General features: G+C 37.0%; 1 protein-coding gene across 1 annotated transcript in view; it reads left to right on the forward strand.

Moving 5' to 3' along the window:
• Positions 1-4,021: 4,021 nt before the first annotated feature.
• The window catches only part of LOC103267901 (sex comb on midleg-like protein 2), a 48,523-nt gene continuing 31,081 nt past the window's right edge, over positions 4,022-21,463 (forward strand). Inside the window, exon 1 of the mRNA XM_021716229.1 lies at positions 4,022-4,044. The gene's annotated coding sequence lies outside the window, so the exon portion shown is untranslated. The remainder of the gene's footprint in view (positions 4,045-21,463) is intronic.

A 21,463-nucleotide genomic window follows, 5' to 3' on the forward strand; every position in this document is an offset into this window, starting at 1 on the left:
ATGCCAGTTTTCACAGCATATAAAATACTTGAGTTGGCCAAAGTCAGCTTAGGTATAATACACTTTGTCGGTAAAAGACTAATGTAATTTCATTTTGCTTATCCTCACTAATCATCAGATAAATGCAAATCAAAACTTCATTGAGATACCACCTAACTCCAGTAAGAATGACCATCATTAATAAAACAAAAAAACAAAAGATGCTGGCGAGGATGCAGAGAAAAGGGAACACTTCTACACTGCTGGTGGGAATGCAAACTAGTTCAACCTCTATGGAAAAGTGTGGCGATTATTAAGAGAACTAGAAATTGACCTTTCATATGACCCAGCAACCCCCCTTATGGGAATATACCTGGAGGAACTTAAATCATTCTACAAAAAAGATACCTGCACATGCATATTTATTGGAGTACTATTTACAATAGCAAAAACATGGACCCACTGTGCTGCCCATGGAAACTGGACTGTATAAAAAATGTGACACATATACATGATGGAATATTACACAGCCATAAGGAAGGACAAAATTATGGACTTTGTAGCAACTTAAATGGATTTACAGTCTATAATACTCAGTGATCTATTACAGAAACAAAGAACAGAGTACCACATGTTCTCACTCACAAGTGGACCCTGAACATTTACCATAATAATATAAGAAAGGGATTGGCAGTGGCCAGAAACTGCTGGGGCGGGGTGGGGGTGGGAGGACGTAACATTAACATTAATAAGGATAACTGCTCTCAAACCAGGTAAAGTGAGGTCCAAAGGGAGGCCCAAACTTCACCTGCATGATGATCACTTGTATATCTAATCCTGAATTGTGCCTCAAATCTTTAAAAAAAGAGTAATTTTTAAAAAGTGTGGGGTCCTATTAAGCAAAAACCATGGTTTTCTGGTAGATTTAAATAGTACTTTCTCATCTGTGAAGTAAGGTAGCAGATTTTATTACCTCCATTAAAAAAAAACTGGAGGCATGGAAAGATTCAAAAGAATATAGCTAGATAGTAGAGGATAGTCTTGAAATTTCAGACAAGAGCTTGGGGCTCCTGTCATGCCCATAACCATGTTCTCCTTTCACTCCAATGCATTGCCTTCCTGTAAGACTAGCTTCTCTGTCTTCCAATCACAGACTTCACATCTTGATCTTTTTCCAGGAAAGCTACGATTTTGAAGCTAGGAAAAGAGGTTTATAGCAACCAACAATAACAATACTAAAACCAATTTTTATCTTACTGATATGTGCTCTTGGTTTAATGAGGAAAAAAGGGCAATTTATTAGAAACAAGGATCTGAAGATGTTGGTAAAAAAGATAAATATAAAAAATAAAAGATAAACAAAAATTAAAGATGCCTATCAACCCCATTACTACTTAATTAGTGATTTAATTCTCACTATATGGATTATTTCACTAAGGTGAAAATATGTATGATGATTTTGCTAGTTATACCTTAAATCTCTAGTCTTTGCCAGGATTGGCTCAGCTTCTGGGTTTCAGGGAGAAAAGCACATGGAGTGGGAAAACTAGAGGGAGTCCTCACTAATCCTAAAAAGTTAATTGTATGTGTGCAAACATTGTTTCAATGTGGATTGATGAAAATCTAGATTAAACTTGTTTATCTAAGAAAGAAGATTACCTTTTCATTGTTTGATTAATATTAAACTCCAAAGGAAGGTACAAAAGGAAGTAATCAAACATACTTGGGATATAGAATTGTTTTGCCCTAACATGGACTGGGTGGGGTGATGTATTTTTAAGGTTGTCACAGGTTTTAGGCCAAGTTAGGAGAGCTATAGGAACAAACCTGAGGTATGAAAAATAAATCATGAAAACTTGGATTTCACCAGCCTTAGTTCTTTTGTTACTCTTTCAGTTCAAAGTCTCCTTATTTTCATGTTTTCTAGGCAAATTTAGTTGAACATCGTAATAGTAGCTAGTAGTTCATCCATTCATCTATTCACTCATTCAACAATTATTTACCAAATCCCTACTATATGCAGTGATGTTCTAACCTATGTTAACATTATTAAAAAGCAGTCTCAAATTTATTTTGACAAAAGGGAAAAAGCAGGATGTAAATAAATCAAATAATAATTATTGGAAGTTTATATACGTAGTGTAAGATAAAAGGGTGGAAGGGATAGTTAGGAAATATTTGAATATATGTTCAGAAGCTAACTATGCCACTTATTTGCTATGTAATATTAATTTTCCTCATCTGTAAAATGGGAATAAGAGTACCTACTCCATAGAAAAGAATATTGCTAATATTGGAAATTTGTCTCTAAAGAGATTAGCGTGATTCTCAGCACACAGTAGGTACTCAAGAAATGGTAGCTGTTGTCATAATTGTCAATAACTCATATTTAATATAACAAAGCATCACTTCTATAAATCCTTTGATGAATATAGTAATCAAGAAGGTATTGTTCTATAGATAATGTAAATTACATTTTTAGAGTAAGGGCTTTAGTAGTTTCATGTTAAAAACAAAAATACGGAATGTAGAGCAGGCATGAGTGAGACAGGCAATTTAGCAATCACAGTAGCATTCCTACAATTGAATAAAGGGTCCATAGATGTAAAAGAGGTATACATGATAAGCCAAATCTTTCATATATAAAATATAGAGTTGAATTTAAAACATTTCCATTGTATTGGAATTTGCAAGGTAGTGGCCACTAATTGAGAATTTAAGTCTCCCTCAGCCCTGCCTTTAACCATAATAAGGGCTTGCTAAGATTAAATCTGTTTGATTTATTTTTGTTAAAGATCTCTTTCTAGCTTTTAAAAACATTTTTGAAACCTCATCTTAGATCATTTCAATAATCTCTCCTGTGTAATATATATAATACAATTGATAGGAGCAAATATTTGCATATCATTGACCTAGTCTATTTTCACCTTTAATTTTGCATTAACATTTATTATTTCATTTTTAAAGGGTTCAAGAACAATCAGATCAATTTGGTTTTGTGCCACTCACCAACGTTTAGAAGCAATTAAAAACACTTTAATTTGGCTTTTAAGACTGCAGAAGTTGAGAATGAAAATAATTTTATTCTGTTCTGTAGACAATGGATATATTCAGCAGGGGCTTTCTTTCTTTCTTTCTTTCTTTTTTTTTGAGTCAGGGTCTTACTCTGTCACCTAGACTGGAGGGCAGTGGCACAATCACAGCTTATCACAACCTCTAGCCTCTTTAATGGGACTGCAGGCATGTGCCACTATGCCTCGCTAATTTTTTTGATTTTTTTTGTAGAGATGAGGTCTCGCTATGTTACCCAGGCTGGTCTCGAACTCCTGGTGTCAAGCGATCCTCCCACCTCGGCCTCCCAAAGTGCTGGGGTTACAAATGTGAGCCACTGCGCCCGGCCCATTTGTTTTTAGTTTTAGGCTCCTATTTCCAAATTCTGATTTTAAAAGAATATGATGCTCTATACACTAAGATAAGGCGATCACAGATGGAAAACTTACACCCAGCTTGGGAAAGATTTTAGAGATAAGGCCTACCAATGCATTATTTTGGGCGAACATAGTACACTTTTTGTTTTTCAAAGTTTGAAATCAGCTTATACCTAAGTTCACAACGAGGGACATATGTTTTTCTCTGGCTTTCTGTTTGCTGCAATTTGTGCTGAGAGATTCGCGGGCCATTTTAAGGCTATTTTTATGCTGCCACCTTTTTAGGTGCGACTTCCACTTGTGCTATGGGTTCCGTCCCGGGGGAGAGGGAACGGGCAGAGGGGACTCCCAAAACGCACTCGGGGTGCTCCCGAGTCTGAGCAGATGATTTCCTCCTGCGGGTTAATCTAGTTCCCGTTAGCTCAAGCCTGGGTTTAGAAGAACGAATAAATGCAGAAAGTGAAGCTGGGAGGGGAATGCATGGCAAAAACGCTTAGAGGAAAAAAAAAAAAAAAGCTGTTTCGAGGAATACGCTGCGACTCGCGAAGGAGTGGCTTTGCTCAAGCTGCTGTGACGAGCAGCTTTTTCCCTGCTCCTCGAACTTGCCCGAGTTCCTAAGGAAGCGTTTGCTTTCCTGGTGCGTGGCCAGGGGTGGTGGCTGGGATTCGAAGTCGATGGCGAAGGGGAGGGGGTTCCGGGATGGAACTTGATGCCGAACCCAGGATCCCATTTAGGGGCCCACCAGGGCCTTGGGAGCGTGGACTGCGGCTGTTTTTTTTGGGGGGGGGGCGGGGGTGTGGCGGGTATGAAGTAAAACAGCCAAGGGCTTTCTCTGGCTTGGGATGTCTCGCGACCTGCCATTTCCCGCGCTCGCGCCCGTGCACACGGGCTCGGGTATCGCATGCCGCAGAGGTCAGAGGGCGTGCTCGTGGCAACCGCAGGGCACGCGGACCAGCCGCGAGGGGGGCGGGGCCGCTGTGGCAGTTGCGGGGCATGCGCGGCTCCGCGCGCGGCTTCTCAAACATGGCGGCTGCGGTGTGAAGCTCGGTGCCGGTTCGCGGGACCAGTGTGACAGAACTTTGTTGCTTTCACCAAGTTGATCTGAGGTGTGTGGTGCTTCCGGGCCCCGAAAGGAGCGGAGAGACGGAGCTGTGGCTCCCGGGTCCTGACCGTTGTCCAGGGGCGGGCGGGGAAAGTCCTTGGTGGCGTGTCCCGCGCGAGGAACGCCCCCTTACAGTCCCGCCGGGATCTTGCCTCAGCTCGGCCCCCAGGCGGCCTCACCCCCGAGGCTACGGCTCCCCTGCCCCACGTAGCGCCCTCCGCGGTCCGCCCTCGGTCGTTTTCGCGCCTCCCCTCGAGCTCCCTCGGGGCCTCTTCGTCTGCCCACGGGCCCGTCCCGCCCTCGGTGTTCGGGCGCCTGGGTTATCTTCCAACCGCCGCCTCACCGGACGCGCGGACGGCAGCCTCCCCACCGTGGGTAAGGGCAGTGCTGGGGTCCGGGGGCGTTGCGGGTGGGCGGTGGGGCAGAGGATCAGGAGTGACTTTGCGTGGTCTAGGTGGAGACGGGTCCGCGCCCTTTCTGGGGACTTGTGAGGTAACTTTTGGAGTTTGGGAGGGAAACGTCAGCCGGGAAGGGATGCGCCGATGGCGGCGTGCAGGCGCGGGTCCCCGTGCCAGGTGTGCGCCGCGGGGATCGTGGCGGGGGCTGAGGGCGCCGGTGTCTCTTCGTTAGGGTGAAGCGGGACAGGAGGGAGCGGCCGGTCTGGGGCGATTCGGGGCGCGTGGCGGGGTTCCAAGTTTCCAGAGGGGCCGCGAGGCGGCCGCGTTCGCTGTGTTCTAGCGGCCTGACAGAGTCTAGGGATCAATGCTGCTTTCATCCAGAAACTGCGCGAGATCGTTCCTTACCTTTCTCGATTTTTCCTCCTGGATGGTGCTTATGCTCCATCCAAGTGTGAGAAGCCAGAGGGAGAAGAGTATAGGTGAATTTGGTCGATTGCGCCTTGAGGTTATTCATAGCTTTAAGGGCTGAACTGTTACTCGGCTTTCCCCCCTCAAGATGTTTGGGCAGCATAGGTATTTACTTATGGGTTCCCGTTTAAGACTATTGATTTTTTTGTAAAGGTTGTTAAACATTTGTCGTATATCACAAAATGCGATTACAATTTCAAATTTGCCTCTTATTTAAAGAATTCGAAGATTAGCATTTATGACTTACCTATAAGGTGACTTTAGAGCGTCTCTATAAAGTGAATCCGTTAGTTGGGGGAAACTGAGGCAGGGAAGATGACTTGCTTATGATCAAATGATTTATTAAACTATCAGATTGTTTCCTGAACGACTGCAGATGCTGCATTTTAATGCTCCAATAGCGATTCGTATTTCTGCTTTAACAGAAGAATATTATAAGATATACAACATTTATGGAGTACAACTTCTGTAACGGGCAGTTGTTTTATAATAATAGTTTATAGACACATTTAATTCTTTGCAATAACAGTGCCTGGAAATGTTTTTCAATAGTGACAATTTTGCCTTTTCCTTTTCTTAATTACACATTAAATAACTTATTTCCAATGATGAATGTGCTTCCAGACTGTGGTTTTGTGTATTTAATGGGAGAAACGTGAAAATAAGCTTTTGTATATGAGCCCAATTGGTATTTTGAGAATGAGTTTATGAGCACTCACCCAATGCTTTGTATTTGTTTTGCTATAACTTTATCCATAACTTTTAAAACAGTTTGATATAATTGTTTTTTAAACTTAGTCAAACACCATTTAAGATGGCTAGGAAATTTTTGAATAAATTTTATACTGGGGTTGCCAAAAAATGTTCATTTGATCAGAAGTGTCTGGATGTTGATGGTAACCACTTTGAGCACCTCTTGTAATTGCAGAAGTCAAACATGACTTGTATTCATCTTTTGCCGTCAGTATATACTGAGTATTACAGTTTTAATATAGTTTTTCCTTTCTTATAATGCGTATACATTTTTTGGCACTGTTTGTATATGTCGTGCAACCTTATGAGTTTGTTAAGGATGTATACTTGTTTATCCCAGAGAACCTGATTTGCTTTGGAATTGATAGTTTGGAAAAATGAGTAATGTAACTATACTGCATTATGTGTGAGGATACTTTAAAGTTGATAGTGTCATAATATGTACAAAAAGCATTGGGGTTAGTCGAAAGAGGTGGCATCAATTTTTCTCATGAAGCAGTTGGTCAGTCCTTTTGATTTATGGTTCCGCCAACACATCTTTATTAAGCACTTGTGCGGTCTTTAGTATGGAGTGCAACGCATATTTATTCAGAGCCTATGTATGCTAGTTTCTGGGTGTTTAAGGCTTTTACTATTAGTTTTTTCCTGAAAATTTCAAGGTTATAACTAAGAAAATCAGTATAAATGTACGAGTATTCCGTTTATTTAAAGGACAAACTCAGGAAGTCAGTCTTTTTGTCATAATTCTTTAAACAAAATTCTGGATGTGACTGTAAATGATTTCTGACTTATGTGATGTTAACTTTGTGACTTTTCTGTTATGATTATATGAAGCTATGCATTTTTAAGATATTATTTTCTGAGTTAAATAGATAACATACTGATTATGCTTGAGTGAAAAAATGAGTTGCTGGTATAAACTGAAATTAGTATGCGCTCTGGAGATTGAGTTTTTTTTTTTGTTTTTTTTTTTTTTAAGCTAAGCAACTTCACTTTTATGACCAAGTAGTTTAGGCTGTAATTAGATTTTAACTGATGGATATTTTAAAGCACTTTGTTTTTTCAATATATTTCAGAAATCTACGAGCTCAAAAATAACAAATAAGGGTTGTAATGGTCAGCTATAAACCAGATGTGACTCTCATTTTCTTTTGGGCTTGTTCCTTTTTAGCTGCCTGCCTGTTCCTCCCAGATGCTTCCTATCACCCCTCTTCCTGCCCCTGTTCCCTTTGCTGTTGGTGTCTGTTTCCGCATCAGTGAAATGGTCAGGGTAATCCTTAGCTGTCTCACTGACAAATAATTGATGATAGTATAGTGCCGTGAAAAGACTGAGTAAATACTGAGTCTTTTGAATGAAAATGATGTAGCCCCTTGTTCCATTTAATGTAGATCCAAATCCCAATTTTAATTTGAGCTCTTAGAGATGGGAGAGGAAAGTTTCACTTGAATATTTTTACTGCCTCTCTGAGTTAATAGAAATGACTGTTGTAACTTCAGTAACTGTAACACTGGTGGATGCAACTCTGCTATTTGAGTTATTAGTCACCTCTAGGTGTTTTATTTTTCTGTTTTTTTCCTGTCTGCCACCCCCCCTTTATGTCAGCTCTGTTGTCATTCCAGTTGTGAATGGAAATCTGAGGTCATCTTCTCTACTAGCTACCCTCTCCCAGGGGAGTCTCACTGTCTCCTTATATTCATATTCCTATTTTTTTTTTTTGAGTTGGAGTCTCACTCTGTCACCCAGGCTGGAGTGCAGTGGCATGCATGCGCACAGCCACCCCAGTCGACCTGCTGGGCTTAGGCGATCCTTCCACCTTAGCTTTCTAAGTAGCCGGAACTACAAGTACTTGCTACCACGCCTGGCTAATTTTTTTGATTTTTATTGTAGAGATGAGGGCCCACCAAGTTGCCCAGGCTGTTCTCGAACCCTTGTGCTCAGGCAGTCCCCTTGCCTTGGCCTCCCAAAGTGCTGGGATTACAGGCTTGAGCCCCCACGCCCAGCCCATATTCCTATTTTTTTAAGGATATACAAGATAAGGACAAAGTGAGTTCTGCCAGCTGTCAGCTTTAAAGCTGTGAGTTGTAGTGTGAAGTTTGGGCAGTCTTTGCCAGAAGGTGCTTTGTGGTTTGTAGTAGACAAATCAAGTACCTCTAAGAATTTTTGAATAATGATTAACATCTGAGAATTACTACATAATATCTTAGAATTTGTTGATTTCAGGTACCAAAAACCTGGAAATTTTGAACATGCCAAATGGTGATTTTGAAAGAGTTAACCCTTCCCTGACTTTAGGACTTAATATTTGTGATTCCTTTGTCTTGGGGAAATTGATGAAAGAAACCACTACCATTTATCTTGGATTAAAATGGCATAATTAATTTATATTATTAAATAAATACGGGTATAATTTAGTGGTAAGTATGTTTTCCAGGCTTTAAGTAGCTTGGGCTTTGGTAACCTAAGAAATGCCTTTACTATAGTGGTAGCATCACCTTTATTAAAAGATAGCAGAGGTGCTGGTTCTCAAAGTGGAATAACTTGAAAAAAATTTCAGAAATCATCTAAAATTTGAAATGTATATATATATATATTTTTGGTTTTCATAGTAAAGCATTTTTGCTTATTTTGTCTTTGTGTTGTCTAATATAAGAAAACCTGGTGATTTTTATGCTAAGTGATTTCTTCTAAACATATATCCCTAAACCTCTCTCTTACTTTCATTATTTTGGCATATGATGGAAAGATTTTACTATAAGAAATTGAAGTATCTTATTGTGTGAAAAGTGAAATATTTGAAGCTCCTGTAGCAGTGTATATGATGGTGCTATTCATTTTAATTTCATAATCATGTGACCTAGGCTCGATGAATACCTTATTTAAAGAGTTAAAAGAATAAGCTTCTTGAGTCTTTGTGTGAGTAAAGAAAGACCTGGGAAACATTTGAAGATAGAGAGCATTTGACTATCTACTACTTGTGACCCGTGTTTATGGCTGTGGTTCTGCCCCTTCCTAAGTTTATAGGAGCAAATTGTTGTAAGAGCTGAAAGAGAGTGTCCACCTTTTGTGATAATGTGCCATTGTTAAACTTCAGAAGGGACAGCTATATTAAAATTCTAGGGCTTACCTTGAGGATGCCTTCTTTTTTCAGTGAAAAGTTGGTGGGACTCTCTTTGCTTGTCTTTGGAATGCATATTTGACTTTTTCAACCTCTGTTTCTCATAAGGATTAACTGGTGCTGAATTCCAGACAAACAGCTCCATTTGTTTGGTATGTAGCTTGTAGCCATAGTTTTTTTAAGCACATTTATTGGCAACTTCCTTGTTTTTTGTTAACATTTGGTCGCTTTTCCCACCTTTCATCAGGTTTAGCTGGTTTAAGATTTGATTATATATTTATTTTTAAGTTAAACACTGAATTAGTTTCTTCTCTTCAGTCCTCTTCCTCTCTGAGTACAGTTGAAAACATGTGTACTTTGCTATGAACTTTTTTTTCTTTTGAAAGATTTTAAAAAGTATCATTTGGAGTATTTTTGATACACTTTAATGTTATTTGAAAAGTAATGTAATCAGTATTTAATTTTTAACTAATTTTGTAGAGTTTCATAAATCTTTTCAAATGAAACACAGTATCTTGATGGTCATTAAAAGAATTCAGATATAGTACTCAGTAATAAATACATCTCTATATTGCTTGGTTTTAGATTACTTTAGAGACTCTGATTTGAGATTTTCTTGTGTTGAAATTTTGAGAAGTTGTAGAAATATTTAAATGGGTAATTTGCTGACACCTGCCTCATGTTTGAGGTATTGTCAGGGATGTCTAGTTTTCTGGTCACTTTAGATTGTGGTTTATTGCATGCTTTTCTGCAGTCTGTTGTCTAGTGGGGATTGTTGTTGTCATCATTTCCATTATTTCTTGTAGGGCCAGTGTTGGAAACTATAAATCTAGACTGTGGTGATAATAGGAATAGGCTGTAACTTGATCCAGTTCTTTTGTCAAAATGTCACACCATGAGCTGCCTGTAGTAAATTGACATGCCCTGCTATTAACTCCAGTCCTCCACACATGTCAATAGGCAGCAGGTCTTTGGGCAATTAGCCTGTGGCTATGCTTTAAAACCTTAGCAATTTGCAACTTTAAACTGGGAGTTTTGGCAACCCTTGACTTGTCTTTCATTTGTCTGTTTTCTGACATGATGTAATTCCTAACTAAATACACAACTTTCACATAAATCTTTTTAAAATTGCAAGTGATTATTTTAACTTATAGGTTTTTTTGATAAATTAGAAATCCTTGAAAATAGTTAAGTCTTCTTGGGTTTGTTTTGACACAAAAATATTAATTTTTAATTTGCTAGGGTAGACTTTATTAAAGCATAATTAAAAATTGCTCCTCTGGAAACCTTAATTTCCTCCAGAAGGCTTGATGTAGTAAATCCTACCAAAAGTGTTCTTTTATTTTTGCAGACCTCAGAGATGTGGAGATAAAAATGTTCTTTCTTAATATTGATTAGTTATAATTCAGAGACAGAATTTTAGTTTAAATGCAATTACAACATTATAGCGTTTAGTTTTTGTCTGATTTCTTTTACAGATTTGTCAGAAAAAGTGATATTTAATTTACTTGAGTGAATTGAGTAGACACTTGTGAAATCTTAAAGTGATGAATCATGTCCAATTCAACAAGTTATGTATGGCTATAAAATGGATATATACACTTTTTCTATCCTTTATTAGAATAATCACCATTAGTAGAAACAAAAATCTTAGTTAAAAGAGAGAGCATCTCTTTGTCAAATAAAAATATATAACTATAGTGTATTTTAATTAGATCAGTATGTTTCTGCATTTAGGCACAAATGTGAAGTACTTCTTGAACAAAGTAATTAACTATTTATGAGATTAACTAAGACCTTTTCTCTTACGTACTTACTGGATAATAAAGAAGAGCTGTTTTGTTTGTTGTTCAAGTCTGAGAACAGTGTCTTTATGACAAGATGGATTTAAAAAGAAAAAACCCTTTCTGCTTGTGCTAGTTCATTAATCTCTGGTAAATTGTGTGTGTAACTTTCATCACTTATTCCAACATTATTTTAAAACACCAGCAAACATTTGTGGATCTCTCTTAGCCTTGAAACTTTTTATGCTATTGATATACTCAAGGGGATATGATGAAACAACTTTGCAATAGGTAATTTTGTGAGTAGGGACTATGTCTTTTTCCCGTTTTTGTGAATATCGATTTAAAGCACGTTTTAGTTCCACCTGTTATGTAATTGAAATTTTTAAACTGGATTGTGGTATAGCATATATTCCTAGTTGTTCCTCTCTCTAAAAAAAAACCAAAAACAAAACAAAAATATAATAGTAACCCATTTATACTAGGACGTTTTTGAGGTCTCAAACATCCTAGAAAGAGATCAAATTCAGAGTAAAAAAATAAAGGTCAATCAGTTGTTGGGAAAGAGGGAGATATTGGGGGTGGGGAATTGTCTCAGATCTCACAGAATTTTCTACTTGGTTCATTGACTTAGACTTGTGTATAAATTAAGACAGTAGATTTGTTTGATTTTTGTGGGAAGGAACAGAGAAGAGTAATGACAGCCAAAAGAAAAATCTCACCAAAAAATTTTTTTAAACCACAAATGTTCTGGTTCTATATGGTTTAGATGCAAATAGACTATATTGCATAAGCAGATTTTATTTACTCATTCAGCAAACATTTTGGGGACCCGACTATGTGATAGACACTGTGCTAGTTATTCTGGAGGATATAGAAATGAACCAGACATGATACTGCCCCCCCCACCCCGGAGCTTATTGTCTAGCAGGAGAGAAAAGGCATACACACTTAAACACAGTGAAAACAATTTTAGCATAATAGTTAAGCAATTCACTGTACTTAGGTTCACATCTGCCTGAGTGATCTTGGGCCAGTCTTTGAGGCTCAATGTCCTTAATTTTCAAGGGGACATTAATGGTCATAAATAATAATATCTACCCTACAGGCTTGTAATAGACTTTAGATAAGAATAAAATTATATAAAGTCCTTAGGTAAGGTACCAGGCATTTAGGAAGAACTCAGTAAGTGACAGCTCTTAGTTTTATTATCACCATGATTAGATCTCTAACTTTTATTTTCTCGTGCCCTTATGGATCCATCCTGTCTAGATTCCTGGTGTGTTATATCTCCTTATTTCTCCCTTTCAAAGCATGTACAGTATATTGGGGCCTTTTCTTTTGGTATCTGACAAACGTTGGTTTGGATCAATTTTCTTTCACTACTAGATTTCTGATCTCAAGGAATCAGCAGAACTTGGTAACTAATAAGACATCTGACAAAGGAGGAGGGGAGTCAAAGATGCCTTCTAATTCAGAAAAATTGGGCATTTGCAATGCCTATTAAAATAGGAAGCAGAGGAATAGGAGCTCATTTTAGAAGGCCAAAGAGTTTGATTTTTAAGATTTGCAGTGTTTGAGATTGTTGTGAAGCATTCAGACTGATGTTCATTTGGTTAGACTAGAAATTTTGAGAGAAGTTGGGACTAGAAATGCTCATATAGGAGTCATTTGCATAGGCTTGCATCAGCCGTGGAATAGAATGAGATTCTAAGCTCCTAAAGTGTCAGAGAGTGAGGGCTGAAGCACTGAAATGGTGTTTGATGTCCTGGAAGGTAATTGGGATCTTGGAAAGCAGTTAGTTACAGGAGAAGAGGTAAGGTAGACGCCAGATTGCAGAAAGTGAGGTAGGTATCTCAGCAACTCTTTTCTTCATATGATGGATGTTATAATTGCTATGTGTTACCATAACTTGGTCATCAGGAAAACGTTATTCAGTCTGGTCAATTATGTAATATAGCTGAGAATCTTTTTTATGCTGATAAAAATTCAGGTGTTGTCGCCATCTAAGGTCAGATCCTTTATTTGGCACTTACTCTTTTAAAAAATGGGTTTGTTTTTTTTTTTGAGTCAGGGTCTCTTGCTTAGGCTGGAGAACTGTGGCAGGATCATGGCGCACCGCAGTCTCAAATTCCTGAGCTCAACAATCCTCCAGCCTCAGCATCCTGAGTAGCTGGGACTACAGGTGCATGCCACCATGCCCAGCCATTTTTTTCTGATTTTGTATAGACATTTGGTCTTGCTATGTTGCCCAGGCTGGTCTTAAACACCTGGGCTCAAGCAGTCCTCTCTCTTTGGCCTCCCAAAGTGCTGGCATTACAGGCATGAGCCACTGCGCCCTGTTTAAAATATGTGGCTTTAAATAACTCCCAGATGGGAGGGTCAGTGAACAATTTCAATAATAGATGCATAACTTTGGCCATTATTTCCTCCTATAGGATTTCTGTCTGAGAAATATGGCAACAAACCTTGTTGGTAGGGAACAATTTTTTTTTTCATCTTAACATCTGTATTTTTATTTTTTGAGTCTGAGTCTCACTCTATCACATAGGCTGGAGTGCAGTGGCATGCTCATGGCCACCACAGCATCGACCTGCCAGGCTCAGGTGATCCTTCCGCCTCAGCCTTTGAAGTAGCTGGAACCACAGTCGCGTGCCACCATGCCTGGTCAATTTTTTAATTTACTGTAGAGATAAGGTTTCGCCAAGTTGCCCCAGCTGGTCTCCAATCTGTGGGCTCAGGTAATCCTCTCTTCTCTTTATCCCAAAGTGCTGGGATTACAGGCATGGGCCACTGCACCCAGCTATATTTTGTAGATTCTTGTGTTCTCTCAGGTTGAAATTCTAGAATTGCATTCATTTGATAACATCTGATCAATGGCCTAAAGTTGAAAAGGACCCTGCGAGATACCTTGCTGTTATGTTTGTTTAGTTTATGTCCTTGTCAAAATGTTTACCCTTACTAACTCTTTAGGCAGTGATCTCTAATTAGAGACCCAAGATATAGCTTATTCTATCTTTAAAACAAAACAAAAAGAAAACTCAAACCAAACAAAAAGCCCCAGAAAACAAACAATGGAAAGGCTTTGTAATCTTAGAATTATAGACCTATTAAGTTGCTTAATATTCCTTTAAAATTGTTTTTCTCAGTAAATAGTAGAATTTTTTCCAGTATCAGATAAGAATAATGGGAGTTTTAGGCTTAATATTTCCATTATTAACCATTGTTTAATTGTATTGAGAAAATGGTTTAAAACAAGCAAGACTTTTCAAAGCATTTTTAATCTCTTATCAGCTCTTAATTCTGCAATAAGATACAATCTGCAAAACAAATGGTTTTGTAAAAGATCCCAGATTGGCCATACTTGTTCAAAGCTTCTAGGTACAACTGCTAGACTTAGCATAACTAGTCTCTTGGTAAAGGAAATCTCAGTGTCAGACACCATAAAACAGTACTAACCTAACCTTTTTTTTTTTTTTCTTACTAACATTGAATATGTTTTTTTCATGCAGTGGCGTTGCTCCTAATATGCATTAAGTGAAGCAATTTCTACTCTTTATGCTGGCCAAAAAACCCCAGAAACCCCAAACCTTTTTTTTTTTTTTTTTTTTTTTTAAACAGGGTCTCACTTTGGCACGTAGGTTAAAGTGTATGACTCGCTACAGCCTCAACCTCCTGGGGCTCTATCCTCCCACCTCAGCCTGCCAGGTAGCTGGGACTACAGGCATGTGTCACCATGCCTGGCTAATTTTTTTTTTCTAAGTTTTTCGTAGAGACGAGGTCTTGCTATGTCACCTAGGCTGGTCTCAAACTCCTGGGCTCAAGTGATTCTCCTGCTTCAGCCTCCCAAAGTGTTGGGATTACAGGTGTGAGCCACCGTGCTTGGCCAGAACTTTTTTTTTTTTTGGAGTTGGAGTCTCAATCTTTCTTAGGCTGGAGTGCAGTGGCATGCTCACAGCCACCCCAGCGTCGACCTGCTGGGGCTTAGGTGATCCTTCTGCCTTAACCTTCCCAGTAGCCGGCTGGGAAGTGGCACGCACTACCATTCCTTGACTAATTTTTTGATTTATTTTAGAGATGAGGGCTCGCCAAGTTGCCCAGGCAGTTCTCGAACCCGCAGACTCAGGCAATCTCCTCACCTCGGCCTCCCACTCCCAAAGTGCTGGGATTATAGGCTTGAGCCACTGTGCCCAGCTCAGAGGTTTTTTTTTTTTTTTTTTAATTTTTTTTAACACCAAAATGTTCTCTCCCGTGTAACATGGAGAACTTCTTGGGGGTCTTATTTGAGTCTTTCTTATATTGCTGAAGTGGATTCAAAGTATATTGAATGCAAAGAAGCTTTTTTGCAGTTTTCCTTGCAGACTATCACTGTGGAGGTGAGGTGCCTCTTTACTTCTAAAAGAATGTCAGGCCCCTAATCCTGTGTTTCTCTCCGTGCTTAAATAATCTTTTGTTCATCTAATCCTCTCTCTCTCTCCATATCTATCTATCTGTCTGTCTATCTATCTGTATATATGTATGTATATGTAATGTGTATATATGTATGTGTGTATATCTTTATATATTAATATATATATTTACATCAACTTTTCAGTCACTGTTTAGTCACTGTCAGTGAAAATTGGGTACTTTTTTGAGTGCAAGACTGTGTGCTAGCTGTAGAAGAGCTACAAGAAAAAATACTGTGTGGCCTATATTTTTCAATCACTTTACAATGTAGGAGGAGAGGTGGGCAGGTAAACAACTTGTACCATACAAGACTTGCTTTGACACCTGCTAAATGCAGGGTGGAAACATCCTGGGAGCCCTTCAGAGGAGCTCCCAGAGGGCAGAGGCTTTGCCTTGTCGTTTCTTATGGTCATAAACCCCTAACACATGTAATTATGCCCATCTGTAAATAAACTCATGTATTCAAGTGAAACAAAAAAGATTATTTTGTTGACTGCTTTAAATGGATTTGTTCCTATAGTTTGAGAGCTTGATAGAGAAACAGTTTTCATATTTGAAAATTTCTTTGAAATGGAATTATCCATTCTCCCATTAGGGATTTTTCTTTTCTTTGGGGGCTGGGCAGTTTTGTAATAAGGAAGTGGATGTAGTATTCAGCTGTCCAATTTTGTCTGTATAGTGCTTGACAATTTGAAATTTAAGATAGTTTAAATAGTTATACTTTCTAACACAGAAGTCTTTATTTGCTTAAAAGTAACCTTAAGCATTCAGTTTGATCTTACATCTAGTTTTCTAGTAGTGACTAGATTGAATGAATATTTACACATTTGCATGTATTAAATATAAAACTTGGGTAATAGGAATATTGGTGAGAATCAGGAGAGAAAACACATCTTCAGTGAAATGTATGAATTTCAGAATATTTGAAAAGAAATAAATTGTTTTGTTAAAATTTAGTGAATATTGTGGAGTATTCACTCAGGTGTTTAATTAGAATCTACCTTGTACTCAACAGTGTTCTATATACTTCCTTTAAATATATAAAGGAAGTAAAACAGGACCATGATAATATTCTGCCAAAGGGAAGACTATTTCATTTAATATTGAAATGATTGGTGTGATAAAACACGAAAGCTATGTGACTCAAGGGAAAATAGTAAAAGCTGTCTGTAGTGAAAGAAGTGTGTTTAGGGCAAATGATTTTGCTTTTATCATAACATTGAAAGAATCCTTAAGTTATCATAGTGGACACCAGCTCTGTACTTTTTATAGTGCCTTTACACAACTCACTACATTTTAACACCATGATGACTGAAAGGGAAGTCTTATTGGATCACCAACTTAGTATATGGAAGTCTTTATTTGGAATGACATTGGGTTTTGCTAAAGGGTATGTCTGTTCAGGGGTGCTGAATGACCACTTTAAAAAGGAAAAGTTTCTAAACTTTGAAAGAATTAATCTGATCTAATCTCAAACTAATGGGATCTTGAATTCTTCCTGTCTTTATTTGAGGATAAGTATTTTATTGCTTGGTCTGTGGTTTATTCTAAAATAAGTGTTTTGAATTCCAAAGCATATATTTTGAAGTTAAGAATACAATATTTACTTTGTGTTTAACTCTAAGAAAGTTATGTTTCTATAGAAATATTTTAAAGATGATTATAAAAATCTTTAATGCATTTGAAAATTGTATTGTTTAGAATTTAGATACTCCAGATATTGTATTTAATTAGTTACATAAGTGAGTTTGAAATATTCTTTCTTGTTTTATGTTCTGGTGACAGTAATTTTACTCTTAGTATTTGTTATAGCAACATGATACAATGGACATGGAGATTTAGAAGGGGGGAAGCAAGTGAAGGACGAAAAATTACCTATTGGGTACAGTGTATACTCCTCAGGTGACTAAAAGCTCAGACTTCACTATACAATTCATTCATGTAACTGAAAACCACTAAAGAAAGATATTGAAATAAAAAAAAATGTATAGGATAGCTATATGGTTATAAGAAGCTGCCAAATAGTTTTTGCAAAGTAGTTGTACCAACTTATATTCCACCAGCAGTGTATAAGAGTTCCAGTTGTTCCAAATCTTCAACAGTTGGTATTGTCAGTCTTTTAAATTTTAGTAATTTATGTAGTAGTATCTCATTGTGTTTTAATTTGTCCTTCCCTGATTAATAATGGTGTTGGGCATCTTTTCACATGCTTGTTGGCCATTTATGTATCTTCTTTTAAGTTTATTTTTACACTAATGTTCTTTTAAATTGGCAAATCATAATTGTATGCATTTATGGGATATGGGATTAATGTAATATTTTGGTACATGTATGCGATGTTGGATGATTAGATCAAGACAATTTATGTATCTATCACCTCATCTTTTTGTGGTGAGATATTTGAAATTATTATTTTAGTTATTTTGAAATATACAATACATTATTGTATATTTTGAAATATAGAATGCACCAGGTTGTGCATTAGATCTCAAAACTTACTCCTTCTGTCTGACTTAAACTTTGTACCCTTTGACCAACAACTCCCCATTCTTTTCTCCCCCTCGCCTTCCCCCAGCCTCTGGTGCTTGTCATTCTACTCTCTACTTCTATGAGTTCAACTCTTTTAGGTTGTACATGTAAATTAGATCATGCAGTTTGTGTCTGGGTTATTTCACTTAGCATAATGTCCTTCAGGTTTATCTACATTGTTTCAAATAACAGGATTTTTTAAACATTTAAAGCTGAATAGTATTTCTTAGGTTGATTTCATATATTGGCTATTGTGAATAGCACTGCAATGAATATGGAAGTGCAGTCATTTCTTCAACGTACTGATTTCATATCATTTGGATAGATACCCAGAAGTAAGATTGGTTGATCATAAAGCAGTTCGATTTTTAGATTTTTGAGGAACTTCCATACTGTATTCCATAATGACTGTGCCAATTTACATTCCACTGGCAGTGTACAAGGGTTCCCTTTTCTCTGCGTCCTTGCTAACACATATCTTTCATCTTTTTGATCATAGGTGTGAGATGATATCTCATTGTGGTTTTAATTTGCATTTCCCTGATGATTAGTGATGTTGAGCATTTTTTCATGAACCTTTTGGTCATTTGTGTATTTTCTTTTGAGAAGTGTGTATTTGAGTTATATATATTTATCTATTTATTTATACTGTTGAGTTATTTGGATTCCTTACATTTTTTGGATATTAACCCCTTAGCAGATATGTGATTTGCAAATATTTTTCCCACTCTGTGGGTTGTCATTTCACTTTGTTATTGTTTCCTTTACTGTGCAGAAGCTTTGTAGTTGGATACAATCCCGTTTGTCTGTTTATGCTTTTGTTGTCTGTGCTTTTGAGTACATTCCTTCTATGTCTAATCTGTTGAGAGTTTTCTTTTAAATCATGAAATGGTGTTGAATTTTGTCAAATGCTTTTTCTACATCTATTGAGCTGATCATATGGTTTTTTAATCTTTTTTGTTATTGTGATTTATCACATTTATAGATATGTGTATGCTGAATTATCCTTGCATCCCAGGGTTAAGTCTCATCTGATCATGGTGAATGATTTCTTTAATGTGTTGTTGAATTTGGTTGTATATCTTCAGTAGTGAAATAACTGTCCAAATCTTCTGCCCATTATGTTTTTATTGGATTGTTTGTCTTTTTCATTGATTGTGAGTGTTCTTTATATGCCCTGGATATAGATCCTTCATCAGATATGTGTTCTGAAAATATTGTCTCCCATTCTGTGACTTGTCTTTTTATTTTTTTAACAGTGTCGTTTTTAAAGCTGTTGTTAGTTTTGATGAAGTCCAATTTACCAATTTTTTCTTTTATGCTTTGTGCTTTTTTGTGTCATATCTAAGAAATCATTGCCTAACCCAAGATCACAATTATTGAATAATTATCAAATTATTGATCTTATCAAAAAGCCAACTTTTGGTTTTGTTGATTTTCTCTATTGATTTTCTACTTTTCTATTGCATTGATTTTTGCTCTAATTTGTATTATTCTTTTTTCCCTACTTACTTTGGATTTAATTTGTTTTTCTTTTTCTAGTTTCCTAAGGTAGCAACTTAGATTATTGATCTGAAGTCTTTCTCCTTTTCTAAATATATGCACTCAATGCTATAAATTTTCCTTTAAGCACTGCTTTCATGGCATCAGACACATTTTGATAAGTTGTATTTTCACTTTCATTTAGTTCAAATTAAAAACAATTCTCTTGAGATTTCTTCTTTGACCCATGTATTATTTTAAAGTGTGTTGTTAATCCCCACGTATTTGAGGGGATTTTTCAAGCTATCCTTTTATTATTGATTTCTAGTTTAATTCCATTGTAGTCTGAGAGTAGACATTGTATGGTTTCTATTTTTTATTGTTTGCTAAGATATGTTTTATGGTCCTGAATGTAGTATATCTTGATGAATGTTCCATGTGGGCTTGAGAAGAATGTGTAGTTTGCTGTTGTTGAATGAAATTGTCTCTAGATACAATTATATCTAGCTGATTGATGGTAGTATTGAGTTCAACTATGTCCTTACTGATTTTCTGCCTGTTTATTTGCCCATTTCTGACAGAGGGGTGATGAAGTCTACAACTATAATAGCATATTTATCTATTTCTCCTTACAGTTATATCAGTTTCTGCCATATTTTGATACTCTCTTGTTAGGCATATACACATTCAGAATTATTATGCCTTCTTATAGTATTGACCCATTTGTCATTATGTAATGTCCTTTATCCCTGACAACTTTTCTTGTTCTGAGGTCTACTCTGAAATTAATAAGCTACTCCTGTCTTTTGATTAGTATTAGCGTGGCATTTCTTCATCATTTTGCTTTTAGTTTATATGTGTCTTTATATTTAACGTGGGTTTCTTGTAGCCAACATACAGTTGAGTCTTCTTGTTTTTTTAATCTACTTTGACTACTTTTGTCTTTTAATTATTGTATTTATTTATTTATTTTTATTTATTTATTTTTTGAGTTGGAGTCTCACACTGTCACCCAGACTGGAGTGCAGTGGCCGCTCCCGGCCACCGCAGCCTCGACCTGCTGGGCTCCGGTGATCCTTCCGCCTCAGCCTTCCAAGTAGCTGAAATTATAGGTGCGCGCTACCATGCCCGGCTGATTTTTTGATTTATTGTAGAGATGATGTCTTGCTGCCCAGGCGGGTCTCGAACCCGCGGGCTCAGGCAATCCATTCACCTCAGCCTCCCAAAGGCATGGGATTACAGGCTGAGCCACCGAACCCGGCTAATTATTGTATTTTATACCATGATGTTTGAAGTGACTCTTAATATGGTTGAATTAATATCTTAAATATTTCTTACTGTTTTCTATTTATTTTTATTTATTTATTTGTTTTTGTTCTCTGTTACTGTTTTTGTCGTCTATTCTTTTTTCTGCCTTTTATGGTTTTAATTGAGCATTTTATTTGATTTTATGTTATCTCCTTAGTTAGCATATAAATTATACTTTTTTAGAAAACTTTTTTTGTGGTTGCCCTAGAGTTTGCAATATACATTTATAATGATTCAAGTCTACTTTTAAATAACAGGACCATTCTTTTATTGGTCAATTTGGGGAGAATTGATATCTTAAAAATATTGAGTCTTCCAACTTATGAATATGGCACATGGATTATTTATTGAGGTCTTCTTCAAAGTTTTATTTTTAATCATCTATATACAGTCTTTTAAATATACATTTCTTTTTCCTATTGGATTGCCTTGGTCCCTGAGTTGAAAATCAATTGACTGTATATTTGTGGGTCTATTTCTGAACTCTATTCTATTTCTACTGATAATAATTTGTATTCCCTATACCAGTATCACACAGTTTTGATTACTGTTGCTTGTTGAAATGAGATGATGTAAGTTCTTCAGCTTTGTTCTTTTTCAGTGTTTTAAGTATTCTGGTCTTTTACATTTTCATATACATCTTAAAATCAGCTTGTTACTTTCTACC

The sequence above is a fragment of the Carlito syrichta genome, unplaced genomic scaffold, assembly GCF_000164805.1.
Source record: "Carlito syrichta isolate Samal-C Ts95f unplaced genomic scaffold, Tarsius_syrichta-2.0.1 Scaffold308488, whole genome shotgun sequence".
NCBI lineage: Eukaryota > Metazoa > Chordata > Mammalia > Primates > Tarsiidae > Carlito > Carlito syrichta.